The sequence below is a fragment of the Ranitomeya variabilis genome, chromosome 1 (genome assembly GCF_051348905.1).
Source record: "Ranitomeya variabilis isolate aRanVar5 chromosome 1, aRanVar5.hap1, whole genome shotgun sequence".
In the NCBI taxonomy this organism is placed as follows: domain Eukaryota; kingdom Metazoa; phylum Chordata; class Amphibia; order Anura; family Dendrobatidae; genus Ranitomeya; species Ranitomeya variabilis.
In genome coordinates this window covers 686,138,582-686,150,644 of record NC_135232.1, presented here as the reverse complement: position 1 = coordinate 686,150,644, position 12,063 = coordinate 686,138,582, and the positions used below count along the sequence as shown (strand labels likewise).

Genomic DNA, 12,063 nt, shown 5'->3' with positions numbered 1-12,063 from the left:
AGCACATCCCACGACAAGGAAGGCCACCAAAAGGACCTAGCAACCAAATCTCTGGTACCAAAAATTCCAGGATGACCAGCCAACACCGAACAATGAACCTCAGAAATTACCTTACTTGTCCATCTATCAGGAACAAACAGCTTCCCCACTGGACAGCGGTCAGGTTTATCAGCCTGAAATTCCTGAAGCACCCGCCGTAAATCAGGGGAGATGGCCGTAAGAATCACCCCTTCCTTAAGAATGCCAACCGGCTCAAGGACTCCAGGAGAATCAGGCAAAAAACTCCTAGAGAGGGCATCAGCCTTAACATTCTTAGATCCCAGAAGATACGAGACCACAAAATCAAAACGGGAGAAAAACAGGGACCATCAAGCCTGTCTAGGGTTCAGCCGCTTGGCCGACTCGAGGTAAATCAGATTCTTATGATCGGTCAAGACCACAACGCGGTGCTTGGCTCCCTCAAGCCAATGTCGCCACTCCTCAAATGCCCACTTCATAGCCAACAACTCCCGATTGCCGACGTCATAATTGCGCTCCGCAGGCGAAAACTTTCTGGAAAAAAAGGCACACGGTTTCATCAAAGAACCATCAGAATTCCTCTAAGACAAAACGGCCCCTGCCCCAATCTCAGAAGCGTCAACCTCAACCTGAAAAGGAAGAGAAACATCCGGCTGATGCAACACAGGGGCAGAAGTAAATCGTCGTTTAAGCTCCTGAAAGGCCTCAACAGCCGCAGAGGACCAATTCGTCACATCAGCGCCTTTCTTCGTCAAATCGGTCAGGGGTTTAACCACACTGGAAAAGTTGGCAATGAAACGGCGATAAAAATTTCTGAAGACTCTTCACAGATGTGGGTTGAATCCAGTCATGCACGGCTTGGACCTTAACAGGATCCATTTCTATAGACGAGGGAGAAAAAATAAAACCCAAAAAAGAGACCTTCTGAACTCCAAATAGGCACTTAGACCCCTTCACAAATAAAGCATTATCACGAAGGATCTGGAATACCATCCTGACCTGCTTCACATGAGACTCCCAATCATCGGAAAAAATCAAAATATCATCCAAATACACAATCATGAATTTATCAAGATAATTGCGGAAAATATCATGCATGAAGGACTGAAATACAGAAGGAGCATTAGAAAGCCCGAAAGGCATCACAAGGTATTCAAAATGGCCTTCGGGTGTATTAAATGCAGTTTTCCATTCGTCACCCTGTTTAATACGAACAAGATTATATGCCCCTCGAAGGTCAATCTTGGTAAACCAACTAGCCCCCTTAATCCGAGCAAACAAATCAGAAAGCAAAGGTAAAGGGTATTGGAATTTGACCGTGATCTTATTAAGAAGGCGATAATCAATACAGGGTCTCAAGGAGCCATCCTTCTTGGCAACAAAAAAGAATCCCGCTCCCAATGGTGACGAAGACGGCCGAATATGCCCCTTCTCCAAAGACTCCTTAACATAACTCCGCATGGCGGCATGCTCTGGCACAGACAGATTGAAAAGTCGTCCCTTAGGGAACTTACAGCCAGGAATCAAGTTAATAGCACAATCACAGTCCCTATGTGGAGGAAGGGAACTGGACTTGGGCTCATCAAATACATCCTGGAAATCCGACAAAAACTCAGGAACTTCAGAAGAGGGGGAAGAGGAAATTGACATCAAAGGAACGTCACTATGTACCCCTTGACAACCCCAACCAGTCACAGACATAGATTTCCAATCCAGCACCAGATTATGTAACTGTAACCATGGAAAACCCAGTACAACAACATCATGCAAATTATGCAACACCAGAAAACGGCAATCTTCCTGATGTGCTGGAGCCATGTACATGGTCAGCTGAGTCCAATACTGAGGTTTATCCTTGGCCAACGGCGGAGCATCAATGCCCCTCAAAGGAATAGGGCTCTGCAAAGGCTGCAAGGAAAAATCACAGCGCCTGGCAAATTCCAAGTCCATTAAGTTCAGGGCCGCACCTGAATCCACAAATGCCATGACAGAAAAGGACGATAATGAGCAAATCAAGGTCACAGATAAGAGAAATTTAGGCTGTACAGTACTGATGGTAACAGACCTAGCGACCCTCTTAGTACGCTTAGGGCAATCAGAAATAACATGAGCAGAATCACCACAGTAAAAACACAGCCTATTCTGGCATCTGAATCCTTGCCGTTCTGCTCTAGTCAAAATCCTATCACATTGCATAGGCTCAGGACTCTGCTCAGAGGATACTGCCATATGGTGCACAACTTTGCGCTCGCGCAGGCGTCGATCAATCTGAATGGCTGGAGACATAGATTCGCTCAAACCAGTAGGCGTGGGGAATCCCACATCACATCTTTAAGGGCTTCAGAAAGACCCTTTCTGAAAATTGCTGCCAGAGCCTCCTCATTCCATTTAGTGAGCACAGACCATTTTCTAAATTTCTGGCAGTATAATTCTGCCGCTTCCTGACCCTGACATAGGGCCAACAAGGTCTTTTCTGCATGATCCACAGAATTAGGTTCGTCATACAATAATCCGAGCGCTTGAAAAAATGCGTCTACATTAAGCAAGGCCAGATTCCCTGATTCAAGGGAGAATGCCCAGTCCTGAGGGCCACCACGCAGCAGAGAGATGACAATTTTAACCTGCTGAATGGGATCACCAGAGGAACGGGGTTTCAAAGCAAAAAACAATTTGCAGTTATTTTTAAAGTTCAAAAACTTAGATCTGTCCCCAAAAAAACAAATCAGGAGTAGGAATTCTAGGCTCTAAAGCCGGAGTCTGGACAACATAATCTTGGATACTCTGAACTCTTGCAGCAAGTTGATCCACACGAGAAAACAAACCCTGAACATCCATGCCAGCACCAAAATCCTGAACCACCCAGAGATTAAGAGGAAAAAAAGACAAAACAGACTGCAAAAAAAAAGATGGCTCAGAACTTTTTTTTTCCTTCTTTTGAGATGCATTTAATTCATTTCGGGCCACTTGTACTGTTATGATCTGGTGGTTTAGGAGCGACATGGGACGTGCTCTGGAGGAGGTGGTATCTGTACTGACCGCAGTTCCTGAGCTTAACACAACACTAAGAAGTAGCCGTGGGATGTTCCTGTCACTCCCTAGACACCTCGTCACAGCCGGAGGACTAACTACCCCTAAAGATAGCTTTCCTGTTTCTATCTTGCCTCAGAGAAAATTCCCAAAGGATAGAACAGCCCCCCACAAATATTGACTGTGAGTGGAGAGGGAAATGACATACGCAGAATGAAACCAAGAAGTAGCAAAGGAGGCCAGTCTAGCTAGATAGATAGAACAGAACAGAATACTGTGCGGTCAGTATTAAAAAAAAACTAGAAAAATCCACCACAGAGTTTACAAAAATCTCCACACCTGACTAAAGGTGTGGAGGGTAAATCTGCTTCCCAGAGCTTCCAGCTTAACTGAATAAATCCATACTGACAAGCTGGACTAGAAAAAACATAGAATGTGCTGAACGATAAAGTCCACAAAATGTGGACTGCAAAAGAACAAAGCAAGGACTTATCTTTGCTGAACTGGTCAGAATATCAGGGAAATCCAATAAGAGATGTGAATCCAACCAGGAACCATTGACAAGTGGCAATGGCTGAAGGATAGAGCCAGGCTAAATAGCCGAGCCAGAATAGACGATCAGTGGAAGCAGCTGCTGACTGCTAAATACAAGGAGCAGCCGTACCACTTAAAACCACCGGAGGGAGCCCAAGAGCAGAATTCACAAAAGTGCCACTTACAACCACCGGAGGGAGCCCAAGTGCGGAATTCACAACACTGTGCAGGTCAGAGGGCGCGATGACGCATATAGTGTGTGCGCCGCCCTCTGCCTGATCAGTCAGTGCAGAGAGACGCCGGGACAGGACGCTGAGGAGCTGCAAGCAAGAGAGGTGAGTATGTCTTTTATTATTTTTATTGCAGCAGCAGCACAGCTTTCTATGGCACAGCTTTCTATGGCACATCTATGGGGCAATAATGAACGGTGCAGAGCACTATATGGCACAGCTATGGGGCAATTATGAACGGTGCAGAGCACTATATGGCACAGCTATGTGGCAATTATGAACGGTGCAGAGCACTATATGGCACAGCTATGGGGCAATAATGAACGGTGCAGAGCACTATATGGCACAGCTATGGGGCAATTATGAACGGTGCAGAGCACAGCTATGGGGCAATAATGAACGGTGAAGAGCACTATATGGCACAGCTTTCTATGGCACAGCTATGGGGCAATAATGAATGGTGCAGAGCACTCTATGGCACAGCTATGGGGCAATAATGAACGGTGCAGAGCACTATATGGCACAGCTTTCTATGGTACAGCTATGGGGCAATAATGAATGGTGCAGAGCACTATATGGCACAGCTATGGGGCCATAATGAACAGTATGGAGCATCTATTTTTATTTTTGAAATTCACCGGTAGCTGCTGCATTTTCCACCCTAGGCTTATACTCGAGTCAATAAGTTTTCCCAGTTTTTTGTGGCAAAATTAGGGGGGGGTCGGCTTATACTTGAGTATATACAGTATATCTACATATACATCTATGAGAATCTCTATACGGGAGCACTGGCTACATACTGGGATTTTCCTTGCTATATACAGGCTAACGAGGTAGCTACATTACTTATTGTTTTCATTGAAACAGTTGTACCTGCTAATTCCAGGCCTTTCTGTAGCTCTCCTCAGGTGGTCATTGACTCTTGGACAACTCTTATGATTATTCTTTCCACTCCTCTGTCTGAAAATCTTGTGGGGAGTACCTGGTCGTGGCCGATTCATGCTGAAATTATGTTCTTTCTACTTCCGGATTATCATCCCACAGTGATCACTGGAGCCTTCAGTAATTTAGAAATTCTTCTGTAACCAATGCTGTAAGTATGTTTTTAAAACATAAGGTTGCGCAGGTCTTGAGACAACTCACTGGTTTTACCCATCATGAGATGTTTCTTGTGTGGCACCTTGGTAATTAAAGATCTTTCCAGTTCACCACCTGACGGCATCATGGAGGACGTCCTTCTTACCCTCAGAGGGACAGGAACAACGAGCGGTTAAAAGGATGGGGGTCCCAGCCTTTCCCTTCCCACTGCAAGATATCTGCGGCTGATACCTGCGATGGGGAGTCCCTCAGCCAGACCCAGTGTAGTGCTGCTCCTGGGATCGGATCCGTTTCCTCCTCCTCCTCCTCCTTTCTGACCGGGTGCCATGCTGCTGAAAATCATTTCCCGGCGGGGCCAGTATAACAGCGGCTGTATCAGGCCACAACGGCCGTGTCACATCTCCGGGCTGCAGTGTCTGCCGGGTGGCAGAATTCAGCGGCGGCGCCGGCCTAATGGAGAGGCCCTTTGACAGCACGGTCACGCCGCGCGGGGAGCTGTTGAGGATGAGCAGGATCAACCAGGTAAAGAGCGCATATAAGGGGGGAGAGCGCTGTATGTACCGTCGGCCATCCTGAAATTAAGGAGCACCCGGTCAGTGTGCTCGTTTTCAGTGGAGGAAACAGCCAGACCTGAGGGACCAGAGCAGAGCCAGGGGCACATGAGTAGGCTACTCACACAAAGCCATTGTTATGATCCGGTGACTTTGGAGCCGCATGAAACTTTCTCTGGAGTAGGTGGAACCTGTACTGACCGCAAACCCTGAACTAACACCGCAACTAGAAGTAGCCGTGGGGTGTGCCTAACAAACCCTAGACACCTCGACACAGCCGGAGAACTAAATACCCCTATAGATAGAAATAGGAATACTATCTTGCCTCAGAGCAGAACCCCAAAGGATAGGCAGCCCCCCAAGAATATTGACTGTGAGTTGGAGAGGAAAGACACACGCAGGCAGAAAAACAGAGTTCAGCAAAAGAGGCCACTCTAGCTAAATAGGGAAAGATAGGACAGAATACTAAGCGGTCAGTATTAAAACCCTTCCAAAAACATCCACAGCAGATAATACAAAAGTTCCACAATCTAACTAAAGACAATGTATATCTGCAACTCCAGAGAATCCAACAAGACTGAGAAGATACTGACACAATCTAAGCTGGACAAAAAACAATGAATAGCACTGAATTATTAAGCACACAGCATGTGTGCCAGAGAAACAAAAACCAGACACTTATCTTTGCTGAATTTGGTAGCAAGGCAGAGGAACCAAGCAAGGACCAACACCTCCAAAAACAATGGACAACTGGCAAGGACTAATGAATCCTGCATGCCTAAATACCCCAGTCAGAACTGCAATCAGCAGATACACCTGCCCAGGACTGCAACTCAGGGACAACTGCATTACCACCTACAACCACCGGAGGGAGCCCAAAAGCTGAATTCACAACAGCCATACCGCAATGCCATTCTAATCCCCTAAACACTCAGAGGTAATACCAAAATCACTGTGTGTTTTTAGGGAGAGCCTTCTGGATCACCCCCAGGCGAAGGGCAGTGGGGTACTCGGTACCAGGTCTGTCTCTCTCAGTTCTGGGGATGTCACGGTGGCCCGACCCGGTCCGTGGCCCTTTGAGGGGTGTCCAATTAAAGGTGTAGTTGTTTGTACGGTGTTCGTGACGCCACCTGTGGTATTCGGTCAGGGTGACCGACGCTGCTAGGGGTTCGCTGGGGTGATGGAATGGCAGGTCTGCCTGACAGGTCCTCTCTGGGGCAAAGCCAGGTAGCTTTCTGTCTAACTTCCTATCCAACCCACCAGTTTTACCCATCTGTGAGGAGTGGCCTAGTACATAGAACCTTTGCTCCCCCTGGTGGACTAGCATGTGAAGTGTAGTGTGTGACTGTGATACCTGGCCAGGTGAACTCCTTTAGTACAATCAGACGTAACATCACTCCTCCTGGTGGAAGAGCGACATTACTGCAAGGACCAGGACTCTGGGGCGCTTCACTTCCACCCCGTCAGCAGAAAAGAAGAAATCCGGGAAAAGAATGTCCCATTTGCACCGCTAAATTGCCGGAAAACTGGCGGAAGCCGCTCAGTAAATCCTGTACATTTAAGATTGTCGGGGAAGAGCAGACATCACTTATGACCAACATGAGGTCAATGATAAGACAGGAGGTCCAGGCTTCCATCTCGAGCCTGAACCTCATACCAGCCGAACATAACAGCAGAGATAGCGGAAAAGGCTTAGGGAATCCAACCCCTCCTCGGATGAAGATATTTCGGAAAATTCAAATCAGGACAAAAAGGAAGATTCTATAGGAAGAGGAAAAAGATATATCTCTTTTCAGCAGCAGACACAGATGAGCACCTGCATGCATGTGAAGCGATGGCCGGGGGACCAAGGGGGCAAGGAATTAAGTGGATGAGGAAGATGCAAACGGGTATGCAACGGCAAAAGATAATTTACAAGAGTTATATTCTTTAGCTTGTCCGTAAAATAGCTCCAACTATTACAGAATCAACATACATCACACAAGTAAATGCAACCAATAAACAAATAATGATGCTACTCTACGTATAACCTCCCTGGCCTTTACTAAGCAGGCCACACGACTCTTGTGTACTGACTACTGAGGCCTACACTAGGCCCTGACGTGCACAAAACAGGAACAAACACACGGTGATGTTGTGGGACTCAGATCCAGTCCCGGAGGCCCCCAACAGTCTAGTACGGTGGTGCGCACGGCTTTCTGCCAGCTCCATGAAATGTGGTCTTCTCCTTACTTCTGGGTCCTGGAGGTGCTCCTGGAAACTGTAAATCCCTTTCTCTGTATCTTCGTGGCTTCTCAAACTCACACAGGACAGCCACTCTTACTGCAAACGGAAGAGTCTGTCAAATTTCACAAGTCCACTCCGTTACAGGCTGTGGGTCCTCTCTTGCAGAAAACAGCACAAAGTTCTCTCTGCAGCAGCTTCAGCTCACACAGGTTGTTAAGGCTCCACCCCTGCCATCTGCACAGTCCAGCTCATTCACACAATCTATTGCAGGGGAGAAGCAGAACATTCCATCACACCAGACAAGGGGGTGCAGTCTCTTAAAGTGACAGCATGTTCCTTACTGTCCATAACAGCACCACCCTCTTAAACATGCAGTATGGAACACTATGCAGTTGCAGGACACCCCAGAAGAAGTCTCTATACAGGATGAAATGTTTGGCAGTCTGCATTCCCAGCTCACTAGTTTTCCCAGTTAATAACCACATCCGGTCCATGATCCAAGAGGAGTGGCAGAAGACAGAAAAGAGGCTAGTAGTGCCGAGGGACTTTAGGCTCCGATTGCCTTTCAAACCAGAGGATATAAAGAGGATTAAGTACCCAAGATAGACGTGCCATTGGCCAAAGTGGCAAAGAAGAAGGCGATCCCATTCGAGAACTCTTCCGGACTGAAGGAACCAATGGATTGTAAGGCAGATGGACTACTAAGGAGAGCCTGGGAGTCTTTGGCAGCAATAATTCGGGCCAACATTGCAGCAACCTCTGTAGCCCGGTCTATGCATTTATGGATGGACGATTTGGAGGAACGTCTCAAAGCAAAAGCTTCCAGAGATGTCATAGTTAAGTCTCTGCCTTTGTTAAAGCTCGCGACAGGATTCATGGCAGACGCATCAGCAGAGTCTGTGTGATTCGCAGCCAGGAGCGAGTCATTATCTAATGCGGCCAGAAGAGCAATCTGGCTAAAGACTTGGTCAGGGGATATTCAGTCAAAAGATAAACTGTGCAATCCCATTCTCAGGGGGTAAAGTGTTTGGGCCCATTTTAGATGACATGCTAGAAAAGGAATCAGATAAGAAAAAAGGGTTCCCTGAGGAGAATACAAGTACCAGCCCTTTCGTAGGTCCCGTCCAGGTCAAAAAACAGACTACAGAAGGAAAGGGAAGACAGGGAGGTGAAGCAATCCCAAAGGGGGAAGAGTAGAGACTCCATCTTCCCGGGTCTGGGCTCAGGAAAATTCAATAAATGACGCCATCAGAGTGGGAGGTCGGTTAAAGGAGTTTCTAGGGGGTTGGCAGAAAATATCTCCTAATCCTTGGATTCCTCATAGAATTGGCCAGGGTTACAAACAAGAGTTCACCAGCCTACCCCCAGAGAGGTCCATAGTAATCAAATCCCATCCTCTACTAGACTCCCCTATGTGGACAGACATCCAGGAGCTACTAAAAATAGATGCAGTTGTTCTAGTTCCCGCTCCAGAGAGAAACAAGGGTCATTACTCGAGTCTCTTTTCAATAAAGAAACCATCAGGAGACTCCAGAACTATCATAAATCTCAAACCCCTGGACAAGTGGATAAAATACAAGAGATTCAAAATGGAGTCCATAAAATCCACTATACACCTGATAGACAAGGACATGGTGATGTGCACTTTAGATTTGAAGAGTGCATACTACCATCTCCCAATCCACACTTCCTATCAGAAATATTTAAGATTCGCCCTGATAAATCAGGGGATAATCCATAATTTTCAATTCCAGTGCCTCCCCTTCGGTCTTGTTTCAGCCCCCAGAATTTTTACCAAGCTGATGTTAGAAGTGGTGGCTTATTTAAGAAGCCACGGTATAACCATAGTACCATATTTGGATGACTTTTTGGTAGTGGCAAGATCCGAGAAACAACTCAGGATCAACTGCCACTTCACAATCTCCATGCTGCAGGAGCAAGGGTGGATCATAAATTGGGAGAAATCAAATTTGGTCCCACAATACAGAATAAAATTTTTGGGAGTCATACGGTATTAGATTCCCATATCAGAACATCTTTTTTGCCAGAAAAAAGCCACAATGCTACAAACCACAATAATCAAAAATGTCCGCCGGTTCAGAAAGAATCCGTCCTCTATAAGAGAAGCAATGAGGATTTCAAGGGTTGCGGAAGGAGGTTCTGAATTCCTGGGACAGACGACAGAGTTTCTTGGACAAGAAGATGACTCTTTCTCTTTGTGAAAAAAGCACTAAATTGGTGGACCATCCCAGGAAACCTGAAAGTAGGTGTATCATGGGTTCTCTGTTCCTGTATCACCAATACCACAGACGCCAGTCAGTTCGGATGGAGCGGACATATAGAAGGAAAATACTACCAAGCTCAATGGAATCCAGAGAGAACAATACGCAATATGGAAAGTTCTTTACCAGGCTTGGTCAAAGATCAGAGGCAAACATGCGAAAGTACTGTCTGACAATGTAACAGCAGTGGTGTTTCTAAAACACCAGGGAGGCCTGAAGCACCCATCATTACAGCATCTGGCAAACCACATTTTCAGGTGGGCAGAAAACTGTTGAATCCGTCTCGGCAGTACACCTGGAAGGAGCCAAGAACCAGGTGGCAGATTTCTTGAGCAGGACATCGTTGAATCTCACGGAGTCGGAATTGAATGCGGAAGTGTTCGACATGCTGTGCCGATGGTGGGGAGTACCGCAAGTGGATCTCTTTGCCACCAGGACAAATGCAAAAACCAGAAACTTTTTTTCACCAAATCCCCTAGACGGGGCTGAGGGGGTCGACGCTCTATCGCAACACTGGGGAGAAGGGCTCCTGTACGCCTTCCCACCCCTCCCACTGATTCCGAGAACACTCAGAAAGATACGGGATGACGGAACGACAGTCATCTTGGTAGTACCTTTTTGGCCAAGGAGAAGCTGGTTCTCTCTTCTAAACAGAATGGCAGTAGAGAGGCCTTTTCGGTTACCGAAGAGACAGGACCTTCTGCACCAAGGTCCGTTGCTCCACAAAAATCCAGACTCACTCCAACTATCTGCTTGGATTCTGAACACCAGACCCTGAGATCCAGAGGCCTGTCGGAAGAGGTGATCACCACACTACAAGCAAGCAGAAAGCTGGTGATTTCGGCAATCTACAAAAAAATTTGGAGGTGATTTTGAACCTTTTCAGGAGGAGCTCCAGTAGACACTTCAAGTCCGGACATTCCCGGAATCCTCGACTTCCTCCAGTTAGGACTTAAAAAGGGCCTTCGGCCTAGTACTTTAAAAGTGCAGATTGTGGCCCTTAGAGTCTTCTTTGACTTTTCTTTAGCCGCGCATCCCTGGGTAGCAAGGTTTTCTAGGACCACACAGAGATTGAGACCCCTTGTAAGAAAGTCATCTCCACCATGGGACCTTAACCTTGTCCTTAATACCCTGTGTAAACCTCCGTATCTCTTGTCAGGAGACATGGATATAGCCAAGCTCTCTTTTAAAAAAGCTTTCCTTGTAGCCATCATATCAGCCAAGAGGTTGGGGGCAATGCAGGCCCTATGTGTACGGGATCCATATCTACAGATTTTTGATAGGATAGTCCTAAGGCTTGACCCAACTTTCCTCCCCAAAATGGTATAATCTACAAATATTAACCAAGAAGTAATTAATCCTTCGTTCTGCCAGCACCCTAGAAATCCAAAAGAAGGGGTCTATCATAATTTAGACGTCAGAGAGACAGTACTAAAATATCTAAAGGCAACCAAGAGTTGGAGACGAGTCAAAAACCTGTTTATACAATATGGGGGGCCAAACAGGGGCTGTAGATCAGCAAAGCAACTATCGCGAGGTGGATAAAAACTATGATAGACTTAGCTTATGGAGCTCAAGGGAAGAATCCCACAGACATTCTTAGAGCCCATTCAACCCGAGCTTTGGCCACGTCATGGGCAGAGAGAGGGGGCCTCAACAGAACAAATCTGCAGGGCCGCTACTTGGGCTAGTCTTAGTACTTTCGCTAAACATTACAAGCTAGATGTTGTTTCAGAACAGTTAGCCTTTGGCAGGAAGGTCTTAGATGCAGTAGTCCCACCCTAAGATTACCATCTTTTGGTACTTGTCCATGGTGCTGTCAGGTGGTGAACTGGAAAACGGTAATTAGACCTACCGGTAATTGTTTAAACATACAAAAAGACACGTATGCAAGAACAATGATAGAAAACTTTATTAGTACATATAAAAAGTCAATAAAATATTGTAGCCAATAGTGCTTAGTGAGCCAAAAATAGCAACAAAAGGCGTCACCAACAGGAGGGCAAGATATTAACAAAAATAAATAAATAAACACATAGCAAGACCACAATGGGATGAATAGGAAAAAAGGGATCGTACACAAAGGGTTAGTATAAA

The 12,063-nt window shown here is 46.3% G+C and overlaps 1 long non-coding RNA gene across 1 annotated transcript in view; it reads left to right on the top strand.

Annotated features, from left to right (window-relative positions):
- The window catches only part of LOC143776506 (uncharacterized), a 76,292-nt gene that overhangs the window by 49,103 nt on the left and 15,126 nt on the right, over positions 1–12,063 (top strand). The window contains exon 2 of the long non-coding RNA XR_013215851.1: positions 4,708–4,902. This is a non-coding gene — a long non-coding RNA (uncharacterized LOC143776506). The remainder of the gene's footprint in view (positions 1–4,707; positions 4,903–12,063) is intronic.